The sequence below is a fragment of the Coregonus clupeaformis genome, chromosome 26, assembly GCF_020615455.1.
Source record: "Coregonus clupeaformis isolate EN_2021a chromosome 26, ASM2061545v1, whole genome shotgun sequence".
Classification (NCBI taxonomy): Eukaryota; Metazoa; Chordata; class Actinopteri; order Salmoniformes; family Salmonidae; genus Coregonus; species Coregonus clupeaformis.
This window is the reverse complement of record NC_059217.1, coordinates 8,589,878-8,602,423: the sequence shown is the minus strand read 5'-3', so window position 1 is coordinate 8,602,423 and position 12,546 is coordinate 8,589,878.

Genomic DNA, 12,546 nt, shown 5'->3' with positions numbered 1-12,546 from the left:
TATTCGCAAATGGAAGAAACACAAAATAACTGTCAATCTCCCTCGGCCTGGGGCTTCATACAAGATCTCACATCGTGGAGTTGCAATGATCATGAGAACGGTGAGGAATTAGCCCAGATCTACACGGGTGGATCTTGTCAATGATCTCAAGGCAGCTGGGACCATAGTCACCAAGAAAACAATTGGTAACACACTACGCCGTGAAGGACTGAAATCCTGCAGCGCCCGCAAGGTCCCCCTGCTCAAGAAAGCACATATACAGGCCCGTCTGAAGTTTGCCAATGAACATCTGAATGATTCAGAGGAGAACTGGGTGAAAGTGTGGTGGTCAGATGAGACCAAAATGGAGCTCTTTGGCATCAACTCAACTCGCCGTGTTTGGAGGAGGAGGAATGCAGCCTATGACCCCAAGAACACCATCCCCACCGTCAAACATGGAGGTGGAAACATTATGCTTTGGGGGTGTTTTTCTGCTAAGGGGACAGGACAACTTCACCGCATCAAAGGGATGATGGACGGCGCCATGTACCGTCAAATCTTGGGTGAGAACCTCCTTCCCTCAGCCAGGACATTGAAAATGGGTCGTGAATCGATATTCCAGCATGACAATGACCCAAAACACACGGCCAAGGCAACAAAGGAGTGGCTCAAGAAGAAGCACATTAAGGTCCTGGAGTGGCCTAGCCAGTCTCCAGACCTTAATCCCATAGAAAATCTGTGTAGGGAGCTGAAGGTTTGAGTTGCCAAACGTCAGGCTCGAAACCTTAATGACTTGGAGAAGATCTGCAAAGAGGAGTGGGACAAAATCCCTCCTGAGATGTGTGCAAACCTGGTGGCCAACTACAAGAAACGTCTGACCTCTGTGATTGCCAACAAGGGTTTTGCCACCAAGTACTAAATCATGTTTTGCAGAGGGGTCAAATACTTATTTCCCTCATTAAAATGCAAATCAATTTATAACATTTTTGACGTGTTTTTCTGGATTTATTTGTTGTTATTCTGTCTCTCACTGTTCAAATAAACCTACCATTAAAATTATAGACTGATCATGTCTTTGTCAGTGGGCAAACGCACAAAATCAGCAAGGGATCAAATGCTTTTTTCCCTCACTGTACGACTGGGAGATGTGTGTTTGTGCAGTGTAGTGTGCCATGTGTAGTGTGCCGCTGGATTAGTTGGCTAATCCAGCATTTCCCAAACTCGGTCCTCGTGTCTCCAAGGGGTGCACGTTTTGCTTTTTGCCCTAACACTCCTAACACTCCTAACACTACACAGCTGATTCATATACAGTGGATTGCGAAACTATTCACCCCCCTTGGCATTTTTCCTATTTTGTTGCCTTACAACCTGGAATTAAAATGGAATTTTCCTGTTGCTGCAGGATTATTTTCCTGTTGTAGCAACTGACTCAAATTAAGATCCTACATCAGTACGTCAGCCAGTTGTGGTCAGAGACCAATGTGTTGTAGTGGCAGCCATGCTTATGTTGGTCTCAAGATTCCCCCAGATTCTGATAGGTCGCATATAATTGCTTTTACAAAGCCCAATTCTGATATTTTGCCCAATTATTGGCAAACAAACTGATCTGATTGGTCAAAAGAGGGGTCTGAAATGAGCATAGGGGCTTTAAAATGTGTGTGTGTGTGTGTGTGTTCCACTCTAATACCGACATGCTGCTCTGCCAAGCTCCCTGAATAATTCCAATTACACAGAGATAAACCATATAGAATGAATAGAAGACCATGGAGGTATGAAGGAGTGTGGTGTGTCTGTTTCAGACAGGATGCCTGCCCTGGCCTTGGAGAAGACACACATCAGGGTGTATAGTTTGACACGTGTGTGTGTGTGTGTATCAAATCATTTCTGGGTAACAATTAAGTACCTTACTGTGATTGTTTTCAATTAAAATTACTTTTTTTTCAAGCTAAAAGCAATTTTTCAAGCAAGAATTTTGCTAGAACTGTCTGGGAGTGGTCTGAGTGCGGAGGGGAAAACTGAAAACTAGTTATTATTGGCAGAGAGGTTTGGAACTCTTTCCTATTGGTATATTAACTAATATATCACCTGGTGATGTCACCAGGCAGGCCAAAACTCCATCGCACCAAAACAGGTTGAAATTTCAGGTGGTCTTTTCATACAGCTTTCACAGTATAATTCCAACCTCATAGTGTGGAAATATGTATAAAACACAGGGAAATCACGTTTTTGACTGCACTGGTCCTTTAAGCGCTGAGCAGATGGCAGGTTGATTATGGCACACACTAGTGTGGTTCTGTGGTATCCCTCCTCATTACATACAGTGCATTCAGAAAGTACAGTGGCTTGCGAAAGTATTCACCCCCCTTGGCATTTTTCCTATTTTATTGCCTTACAACCTGGAATTAAAATTGATTTTTTGGGGGTTTGTATCATTTGATTTACGCAACATGCCTACCACTTTAAATATGCAAAATACTTTTTATTGTGAACTAACAAGAAATATGACAAAAAAACAGAAAACTTGAGCGTGCATAACTATTCACCCCCCCCCCCCAAAGTCAATACGTTGTAGAGCCACCTTTTGCAGTAATTACAGCTGCAAGTCTCTTGGGGTATGTCTCTATAAGCTTGGCACATCTAGCCACTGGGATTTTTGCCCATTCTTCAAGGCAAAACTGCTCCAGCTCCTTCAAGTTGGATGGGTTTCGCTGGTGTACAGCAATCTTTAAGTCATACCACAGATTCTCAATTGGATTGAGGTCTGGGCTTTGACTAGGCCATTCCAAGACATTTCAATGTTTACCCTTAAACCACTCAAGTGTTGCTTTAGCAGTATGCTTAGGGTCATTGTCCTGCTGGAAGGTGAACCTCCTTCCCAGACTCAAATCTCTGGAAGACTGAAATTTCCATGTATTTAGCGCCATCCATAATTCCTTCAATTCTGACCAGTTTCCCAGTCCCTGCCGATGAAAAACATCCCCACAGCATGATGCTGCCACCACCATGCTTCACTGTGGGGATGGTGTTCTCGGGGTGATGAGAGGTGTTGGGTTTGTGCCAGACATAGCGTTTTACTTGATGGCCAAAAAGCTAAATTTTAGTCTAATCTGACCAGAGTACCTTCTTCCATATGTTTGGGGGAGTGTCCCACATGGCTTTTGGCGAACACCAGCTCTGTGGAGTGTACAGCTTAAAGTGGTCCTATGGACAGATACTCCAATCTCCGCTATGGAGCTATACAGCTCCTTCAGGGTTATCTTTGGTCTCTTTGTTGCCTCTCTGATTAATGCCCTCCTTGCCTGGTCCATGAGTTTTGGTGGGCGGCCCTCTCTTAGCAGGTTTGTTGTGGTGCCATATTCTTTCCATTTTTTAATAATGGATTTAATGGTGCTCCGTGGGATGTTCAAAGTTTCTGATACTTTTTTATAACTTTACCCTGATCTGTACTTCTTCACAACTTTGTCCCTGACCTGTTTGGGGAGCTCCTTGGTCTTCATGGTGCCGCTTGCTTGGTGGTGCCCCTTGCTTAGTGGTGTTGCAGACTCTGGGGCCTTTCAGAACAGGTGTATATATACTGAGATCATGTGACAGATCATGTGACACTTAGATTGCACACAGGTGGACTTTATTTAACTAATTATGTGACTTCTGAAGGTAATTGGTTGCACCAGATCTTATTTAGGGGCGTCATAGCAATGGGGGTGAATACAAATGCACGCACCACTTTTCCGTTATTAATTTTTTAGAATTTTTTTGAAACAAGTTATTTTTTAAATTTCACTTCACCAATTTGGACTATTTTGTTGTAATGCAACAAAATAAGAAAAACTCCAAGGGGGATAAATACTTTTGCAAGGCACTGTAATCCAAGCTTGATGAATAGTAGATTTTTTGAATCAGCTGTGTAGTCCTAAGGCAAAAACTCTAAAAACGTGCACCGAGTTTGGGAAACCCTGGGCTAATCCATACCACTGTTCAAATGTTGTCATGGAGAAGGATTCGTAAGGAAGCATCAGTCCAACATTTGTTTGTGAGTTGTGTTATCAGGCTATGGATTTTGCAGTTGGATAAAACTGTTCTAAAAAAATCTGTTTCTCTTATGTACTGTAATGACTAGTTATGAGACTCCAGACCTATAGAAAGTGGCCCAGTTTTATGTCCTGCTAATGAAAGATGACAAAGACACACCCCATCACTTCATATATTTTCAGTGATGGAGGAAATTATAATAATACAATGTTTAGGTCTGCAGAATATGATTAACTGTGTTCTTTGTTTTTCTAACTGTGACCCTGTAAGGATTTCACTCTTAAATACTTTTTAGGGACAATCTCTCTCTCTCTCTGTGAGCAATGACCTGCTGGTACACTAGCATATCAGCTGTTTGGTACTGTACATGTCTGTATGTACATGTCTGTATCTCTACAGTGTAATATCCCTGTTATTCCTGTGTCATAGTGTTACTGTGTTTCATGCCCTGGTGTGGAGTCCTTGGTATCCGTAGGTCAGGTGTGAAGTGTTGCTGTTACTACTCTATGTGGATACGATTTTATGTTCATTTATTCACATATTATTAGATCATTTATTTGTTATGTCTTGAACTTGTGACCCCCTCTCTGTCCCAAGCATCTCTTATCACTTTTGATAATATATTATGCACTTCCTTTTCTATATTTCCCTCTCTTTTCCCTTGGATAATTTGATTCTTGACTCGTTTTCACCCTAGCAGTTAGTTAGCTGATACAATGCAGACGTGGTTTGGGTAACAACCTATTTTGCTCCATTTCATCACTCATGAAAAATTCAGTTCTAACGAACTTCTACCTATTTATAATTCTACCAGATGATTTATTGCATTTTATTTTTTCATAATGACTTATTTAAGAAATTGTGTGAGGAGGCGGTCTTAGATTTTCTATGTGAATGAAGCAGTAATCTAATATGTTCTAATATATTCAAACTGAGTCCCGTTGTTACAGGGAATGTGTTTCTGTCTGTCTCTCTGTAAACTAACAGGGTGCTGTGCTATGATGACTGGCTCTAGAAAATGGTGGCCAAAATATTATGAGCAACAGCTTCAAACTTGTACTCTAGAGTTCTTGTACGGCGCTCGTGGTTTGGTTGTTGTTGTGCTCAGAACAGAACAGAGCTCGCTTTTACATTGTCACCATTGTCCTGTAACACTTGACTCCTTGTGCTGTTTGTTGATTAATGGGTCCTATTTTATATGTTGAACACTGTTACTTTGTATGTGTCTTTGTTTTTGTAAGAACCATATTTATTTCACTCTTTAGTAGACAAATAACTATTTGATTTTGATTGTATTTTCTAATTCAATAGGTTTGTTATTATTATTACACATATTTTAGTTCCCCTAATATTCTATTTCTGTTCTTAAACCGGGCTCTGTTGAAAGACAAAAAGAAACAAACGATTTCAAAAATCATGTCATTATGTATATATTGATGTATTACTATATAACTGTTTTAATATGTCTATATGGTTAATATATAAGTTCAGCTTTACACCTTTTAATTGAAGGAAAGAAACATTGAGGGTTCTATTATATTCATGGAAGACACTTGAGATTCTCTCACTGTTGCATCGAGGCACTTGGTGCCTCTCCTCATAGATGCTCTGAAACTTGAATATAACACATTTTGAAAGGCTGACTAACCTCGAATCTGTGTTGTGACGTGCAATACTGTTTCTAATGTTTGTATAAAAAGTATGAATTACAGTGTAAACCTTTTTAATGCAGATGTATTTTTTTCATTACACACAGTGTCATTTTTTACTGTTAGAAAATAAACCCCTTTTCATTGCAACTATTTTTAAATCCAGATATCTTTGTACTGATGTAAATTATTGTAATTATTTTGGATAGTGTTTTGCTAACAAAAGGAGATACTTTTTCATGCATATTTCTATTTAATTTAATTTTCTTTTTTTTTTAATTTCATTTAATAGTAGACTACTTGGAATAATCTTTCATATTATATGTCATTGATATTATTTTGTATTTTTATGTGGAAATATATATCATTTTATGAGGCTAATTGCATAGATATTATTTTAATTGGAATTCTTTTTTAAGCTAAATCTTTGTAATATTGTTAAAGTAACTAATTTCTAAATTTGAGTTTGTGTATAGATTCACAAAAGTGGTTTGCGGTGTACTGATTGTAATTATTACTCAATGGTTCTTTGATATGCAAAATAGATATGATGTTGATTAAAATGTTTGTTTGTTTTGTATTTAAATGGTGTGTGGATTACAATCTGTTTTCTTTAATTTCCTGAATAAATAAAGACCCATTCTGTTCGGACACAACATGCCTGCCGTTTTTCTCTGTGTTTGTCTCTATGGCATTGCTTATTATTTAGCCCAGTGGTTCCCAACCCTTTTTGCTTTATGTACCACCAACTGAATTTGCTCTGCCCGGATTACCCCTGAAGTACCCCCTCATGTGCATTTTACCCAGGGGCACGACTTTCACTGGTTGGGAACCACTGGTTTAGGATGCCATCGCTATTGCTTAGCTATGCTTTGACTAAGCTACAGTATATAGGGAGAAATTAACCTCTGCTTACTAACCTAACTTTATACTGAGTCCTCTAGTTGTATGTCTGAACAGGACTGTAGTGAGTGATATGAAACATACAAGTAACTGTGAAAATAAATTAATACAAAGTATATTGAAAGCAGGTGCTTCCACACAGGTGTGGTTCCTGAGTTACAGTGCCTTGCAAAAGTATTCAACCCCCTTGACTTTTTTCCTATTTTGTTGCATTACAACCTGTAATTTAAATTGTTTTTTATTTGGATTTCATGTAATGGACATACACAAAATAGTCCAAATTGGTGAAGTGAAATTCAAAAAAAAAAAAAATTCAAAAAATTATACAAAAGAAATAACGGAAAATGGTGCGTGCATATGTATTCACCCCCTTTGCTATGAAGCCCCTAAATAAGATCTGGTGCAACCAATTACCTTCAGAAGTCACATAATTAGTTAAATAAAGCCCACCTGTGTGCAATCTAAGTGTCACATGATCTCTGTTCTGAAAGGCCCCAGAGTCTGCAACACCAATAAGCAAGGGGCACCACCAAGCAAGCGGCACCATGAAGACCAAGGAGCTCTCCAAACAGGTCAGGGACAACGTTGTGGAGAAGTACAGATCAGGGTTGGGTTCAAATTTTTTTTTTTTTACTTTGAACATCCCACAGAGCACCATTAAATCCATTATTTAAAAAAATGGAAAGAATATGGCACAACAACAAACCTGCCAAGAGAGGGCCGCCCACCAAAACTCACGGACCAGGCAAGGAGGGCATTAATCAGAGAGGCAACAAAGAGACCAAAGATAACCCTGAAGGAGCTGCAAAGCTCCACAGCGAAGATTGGAGTATCTGTCCATAGGACCACTTTAAGCCGTACACTACACAGAGCTGGGCTTTACGGAAGAGTGGCAAGAAAAAAGCCATTGCTTAAAAAATAAGTAAACACGTTTGGTGTTCGCCAAAAGTCATGTGGGAGACTCCCAAACATATGGAAGAAGGTACTCTGGTCAGATGAGACTAAAATTTTGCTTTTTGGCCATCAAGGAAAACGCTATGTCTGGTGCAAACCCAACACCTCTCATCACCCCGAGAACACCATCCCCACAGTGAGGCATGGTGGTGGCAGCGTCATGCTGTGGGGATGTTTTTCATCGGCATGGACTGGGAAACTGGTCAGAATTGAAGGAATGATGGATGGCGCTAAATACAGGGAAATTCTTGAGGGAAACCTGTTTCAGTCACCTGTTTCCAGAGATTTGAGACTGGGACAGAGGTTCACCTTCCAGCAGGACAATGACCCTAAGCATACTGCTAAAGCAACACTTGAGTGGTTTAAGGGTAAACATTGAAATGTATTGGAATGGCCTAGTCAAAGCCCAGACCTCAATCCAATTGAGAATCTGTGGTATGACTTAAAGATTGCTGTACACCAGCGGAACCCATCCAACTTGAAGGAGCTGGAGCAGTTTTGCCTTGAAGAATGGGCAAAAATCCCAGTGGCTAGATGTGCCAAACTTATAGAGACATACCCCAAGAGATTTGCAGCTGTAATTGCTGCAAAAGGTGGCTCTACAAAGTATTGACTTTGGGGGGATGAATAGTTATGCACGCTCAAGTTTTATGTTTTTTCGTCTTATTTCTTGTTTGTTTCACAATAAAAAATATTTTGCATCTTTAAAGTAGTAGGCATGTTGTGTAAATCAAATGATACAAACCCCCCCAAATTATATTTTAATTCCAGGTTGTAAGGCAACAAAATAGGAAAAATGCCAAGGTGGGTGAATACTTTCGCAAGCCACTGTAATTAAGCAATGAACATCCCATCATGCTTAGGGTCATGTATAAAAATGCCCAGTTACCCATTATTTTGGCTACCATGGCTAGAAGAGATCTCAGTGACTTTGAAAGAGGGGTCTCAAAGGAGCATAGGGGGTTTAAAGGGTGTGTGTGTGTGTGTGTGTGTGTGTGTGTGTGTGTGTGTGTGTGTGTGTGTGTGTGTGTGTGTGTGTGTGTGTGTGTGTGTGTGTGTGTGTGTGTGTGTGTGTGTGTGTGTGTCACCAGATCTCAACCCATTGAACACTTATGGGAGATTCTGGAGTGGCGCCTGAGAGCGTATTTCACCAAAATCAAAAATGTATTGTGGAAGAATGTTGTCGCATCCCTCCAATAGAGTTCCAGATACTTGTAGAATCTATGCCAATGTGTATTCAAGCTGTTCTGGCTTGTGGTGGCCCAATGCCCTATTAAGACACTTTATGTTGGTGTTTCCTTTATTTTGGCAGTTACATGTATGTAGTCTTCTAGTCTTCTTGAAAAGTGATTAAATGTTGCAATATAGATAGACTCAGCCAGAGGCTGGGCTCCACTGGGACTAGTAAATATATGGCCAGGGTCATTGTGCAGTCAATATGGTATTCTGATTAGCACAGCAAGCATCCTGAGAGAGCGTGGGAGCGAGGGATCAGCTTCGACAGATGGCCAGGTGTGACTATGACCAGGGTAAACGTGACAGTCATTTGCCCACTCAGAACACCTACCTGTGCTTCCACTGAGAAATGGTGTGTCAGTAGTCAAACACCAGCCAGGATCCCATCCTACAGCACTCCTTTACCAAAGGCTCTATTTTCCGTCCCCTCCTCACTGTCCTACTTTTACTGTATATGTAGCTCCATCTAGAGGCTACATATTGCTATTGCTACTTCTCCGAGTAGCTAATACTGTACTTTACCTGAATAATCATGGTGTTACAAGAATCACACTCTCCAGAATGATGTATGGTGTCAAGAGTTGACTCTTTATGGTTGACTTTATGAAGGAAAAGGCTGGTGAAAAGGGGGTGTGTTCAGGCCTTCACTCTGAACAAGTCGGTCCTTGAGTGGGTGATAGTTGTTTTCCTTTGTGGAAAGTTTGTAACGAGACAGAGGGAGTGGATGAGGGAGAAAGAGGGAGGGGTGGGAGTGAAACGGAGAGGGGAAGGTTTGAATGGCTCAAGAGAGTCATTACATTACAAGACTCTGAGAGGGAGCAGAGAGACAGAGGGAGCCCTACACATATGTTTAAAGTCACATTCTCCTCATCTCTCATCACCAAGGAGAGGACTGTGACCAGGAAGGAGATCTGAGGATTGACACAAATATCATAATTAGAAGTCGTTCAAGTGGTCAACAGGAGGAGCAGCTCTCAAGCCTGTGGTAAGAGCATTCAACTGGCAAATCAAACATCTGCATGTTTCTTTATGCCATACATTATGTCAGTGCTATGATCACTAAGATTATAATAAAAGAAAACTAATGTTCTTTACTTTGAGGTAGTTCCACAAATACCTTCTACCTCTGCACATTGTTCTGGTATTGGTAGCCTATTGCCTGTATATAGCTCCATTAATGTGTATTTTATTTTATTCCTCGTGTTACTATTTTTATTTTATTTGTATTATTATTTTTAAACTTTGCATTGTTGGGAAGGGCTCGTAAGCAAGCATTTCACAGTAAAGTCTACACCAGTTGTATTCGGCGCATGTGACAAATACAATTTGATTTGTACGGGCCATAAATGTTTTTAATAGATCAGAGACGCTGACATGCTTTTACAGTAACCTCATCTGGTCACCACTTTGTCTTTATTGCTAATTTTAGCAGGTGTACCAATTAAAATAATGGCACTATGTTTCAGTCATTCTTTTAAGATTGTGTAAGTGTCCTTTCTTTCTCTGTGTGTGAGCGTGTGTATGCCCAGGTGAACACTTTGTCTCTGTGTGTGAGAATGCCTGCATCTGAGACAAGTTAGAGGAGAGTCAGTGCTTTAATGACGGGTAGGTCCCAGTGATGACATCATCCCTGCTGGGCAGAAATGGCAGGCAGAGATTCTCACTCAGAGGGCCTCACACTGGCTCTCTACTGAGTTAATTACAGTATTACCCTCAAATCAAGAACATGTTCCACCGAGAGCTGCGGCCTTGAGTGTAAATAGCCCTAATTAATGATGGGGTCCATGGGGTATCTATATCACAGTGCTGGCTGAGCTTGCTCACACCACTATGTGAATTTGTGTGTGTATGTTCATGGGGGAGGGCTGTGTTTGTGTGTGTGTGTGTGTGTGTGTGAGAGAGTGATGTGCAGGACAGCTGTTTGTTCACCCGCATCCACCCGCAATTGCTAATAACCCATCAGCAATCGCCCGACTATATGTGATAAAGTGAAAATCTGAGGCCCGTGCATAACCCTAACCCGCAGAAAATGCACTATACAGTCAGAGATGGCAGAGAGATTTTTTGACAGGCCTTTTTAGAAAGGCGTATGTTTCTGCTTAGTTTGGTAGGCTATTTGTTAATCAACCTGTCTATAATTAGATACATGCAGCTTCTCTTCTGTCATTACTTGTTGCCCTAGAATACTAAATAATCCCTTGCTCAACAGAATAATTCCATAAATTGATAGAATGAATGCTTCAATCTAGTTGACATCTGTAATGTTTTCTCTTTCATCTCTGCAACTCTCCTGCAGCAAAGACGTTTATAGACCGGTGAGAAAATGCAACTCTAAAGAGTTTACATGCAAAATGTCAGTTTGACCAGTTTTAAGGAAATTAAAAGCTGTGAAAACTACCCAACATGTTTCTGATAAGATTTCAGTTAATCTTGGATGCATATTTTATCTGGTTGTAATACTATCAGCTTGTATGATGCTGATAAAAATAGCACCTTTACAGACGGTCCCTAACCTTGCATTCATTCTCTCAAGATGCTGAAAGAAAGAAATTAAATTTCTCCACTCCTGTTCCCGAGTCAAAATTTACATTTGGTGTATAATTTTACTGCAATAAATGCTTTATTGTGCATGAGTTCATGTTATATTAGGCTATGTGAGAAGTTATAGACCTACAGTCAGTGTCCAGATTTCAGGCTACTATTCCATTTAACCCATCTGAACCAGTAGCCTACAGTTTCCTTGATGTGCCATTTTGAAGTCCCCATCTTGTGACTGTCAAATGTGTATAGCGCCTCACAATCATCACAAATAACAAAGCCGGCACTGCTATCATCCTCTCTTATCACTTCACCAAATTAGACTACTGTTTTGGCCCTCCCTTCTATTTATTTTCAACTCTCCATTTCGCAGCTTTTCTGTTATTGAATTAAACTCTGTCGTTGTCTTTTTTGCCTCAGTGGATTTACGTTAACTTTTTCTGCCCAAGTTCCCAAAAGCATTTTGCAATTGGTGTGTATTTGACGAGCGTAGCCTACACGTCCTTGAGACTTGCGTGATATGGAGGCTCCTACTGTCGCAGGCTCCTACTGTCGCAGGCTCCTACTGTCGCAGGCTCCTACTGTCGCAGGCTCCTACTGTAGGCCTAGTCAATCAATGTTATCTGCTACACTTGTACGACTGCTGTAGCAGCAATGCAAAATTAGGTTTGAAGTCTATTTTTATTGGATCCATACAAAGGGCCTGAAATATTTGGTATAAATCCTTTTTTTGACACTTAAAAACATATTCACTCACCGTCATAGTATGAAAATGTAATAGGCTAGAAACATTTATAATAGTAGTAGGCTACATCAGTACAATAGCAGTAGGTTTACCTGTATGAAAAACGAATATATAAACGGTACAGATCTGTGCGTAAACCATGCATGGGATCATTTCCACGCAAAGTGTGAGATTTATCAATATGAACGTTTGCTTGAGAGTGTGCATAAATGAGAGTTCAATTTTTTGATTTCATGTATTTCCAATGTCAATTCGTGCAACATATCTTGACAGGCTATATCCTATAATTTGACCACATCAGTGCATTTGTTACAATAATAATCCATATAAAGTACAGTCATTTGCTCAATTAGATGCATGTGTGAAAGTGAAACCATTGCTGAAATACTATAAAAGACTGAGATGATGGGAAATCGAATGAGAGATGTCTGTCTGATCTTCCTCTGTTGGAAGATTTGACACATGCTGCATTTCCAGCCTTGTCTCATGGACTAGACTTAACATAGTAAATGT